The sequence below is a fragment of the Crotalus tigris genome, unplaced genomic scaffold (assembly GCF_016545835.1).
Source record: "Crotalus tigris isolate CLP2741 ecotype Arizona unplaced genomic scaffold, ASM1654583v1 scf7180000018040.1558517, whole genome shotgun sequence".
Lineage (NCBI taxonomy): Eukaryota > Metazoa > Chordata > Lepidosauria > Squamata > Viperidae > Crotalus > Crotalus tigris.
In genome coordinates this window covers 327132-328973 of record NW_024096790.1, presented here as the reverse complement: position 1 = coordinate 328973, position 1842 = coordinate 327132, and positions in this window count along the sequence as shown.

The following is a 1842-nucleotide window of genomic DNA, read 5'->3' as shown; positions in this document are numbered from 1 at the left end:
TACAATGCTTGTTATTTTTATTTGATAGCTGGATGAAAATAATTAGAACTGACTCATGGCCTGGCCAAATTACATGCATCTCAGTTGAACTACTATTGTGCTTAAGTGTATTAAACAATAATACATTGTATATTTATTCATTAATGCTAATTGATTGATTAAATCTTTAAAGGCAAATATCTTTGATAAAACTCCTAAAGCAGCTGCATTTGGTTCAGTCATGGAATCCTGAAAAAAGATTCATATTTCAATGAATAATATTAATGTATGCCAAAGCCACATCTTTGAATCATTTTATATGCACATAACTATAATATATACAGCATTCTAATTTTATATTCTTACTATTAATTAGGTGTTTATCAATTTACTAACTATATTTATTATTACTATATAATGTGTATGTATACATAGTGTACATTTCTCACATTTTGGGGAGATATTTTGTATCAGCAATATTAGTTGGAGTTCTCTCACTGCCTGAAAAGTATATATTTGTTTGTTTGTATTTATATCCTGCTAGAATCCAGATCTTCCTTTATCAGTTAAGGCTGCCATTGGCATATCAGCCAAAGCTAACTTCAGCTTCCTCCTACTCATAGAACAGGAGCCATGAATGCAGAAGGTCTCCCTAAGCATGAACCTGCTGCTTTACATGCAGGCTGTGCAGACTAACACTCCATTGATCAACAACCATGAATAAATAGCAACTCCATATTGCTTAAGTCAGTTTTCAGCCTGTTCTCTCACATTGAGACTTTACAGCCTGCAGGCACCAGGATAAGACTTCAACACACAGCCCCTGTAGTCCAGAGTGGTGATATACATCTGGATATCATCAGATATTAATGATAACTGCACTTCAAACTGTAGAAACAGGGGAGGGGGGGATAGAGCTTAATGGCAACCTAAAGTCATAAGTCACTGGTCCAGACTTCCCCCTTTAAAAAGACTGAATTTTTCCCTCTTTAAGAAGAGCAGAACTCTATTGTAAAAAAGTGTTCCCAATTCCTAACCTTTGCAAATAGCCCAGTAAGATACATGGCCAATCATATCAAAAGCTGTCAAGAGATCCAAAAAGTCAGTAGAATGCATACCCTCTCCAGGTCCTGACACAGGTAATCCATTCAGAGGACTAAAACCATCTCATCTTATATATGGGCCTGATTCGCTGATCAAAAAGGGTCAAGATAATCCACTTCTAGAATGTTCCGTAGGTGGTTGACCACTGAAAGATCAAAAACGTCCCCCCCCCCAAAAAAAAAGGTTAGATGCCAGCTAATATTTATATAAGCCCCCTCAGATCTAGGCATGACCTCTTCGAAAAAGAGGTCATGAACCACAACTTTCAAAATTTTAGGCAAACTCCTATAGCAAAGCATTGACAGATTTGAATGGATTCCTTGAGCCAGCTGCTATGCCATTATTAGCAATACAAGCATGTAGACATATTTTAGTATTGCCTAGCACAGGGGTAGGCAACCTTGGCTCTTTTATGACTCGTGGACTTCAACTCCCAGAATTCCTGAGCCAGCCAAGCTGGCTCAAAAATTCTGGGAGTTGAAGTCCACGAGTCATAAAAGAGCCAAGGTTGCCTACCCCTGGCCTAGCACAATCCTATGCATTATTATTTTTTTTTGTTAAAAAGACCATTATGTTCAGTGACCAATACTTCCAGACAGAGAATTGCAACCAAAAAAGCCACTTGAAAGATTATAATCTTTCACCTCTGATTTAATACAATTCCTTCCTAAAATGCAGGTTAGATATTTGATTTTCATTTGATAATGAAATCCATCATTAAATCAGACTTTCCTTGGTACGAACATACTGGTTCAATCT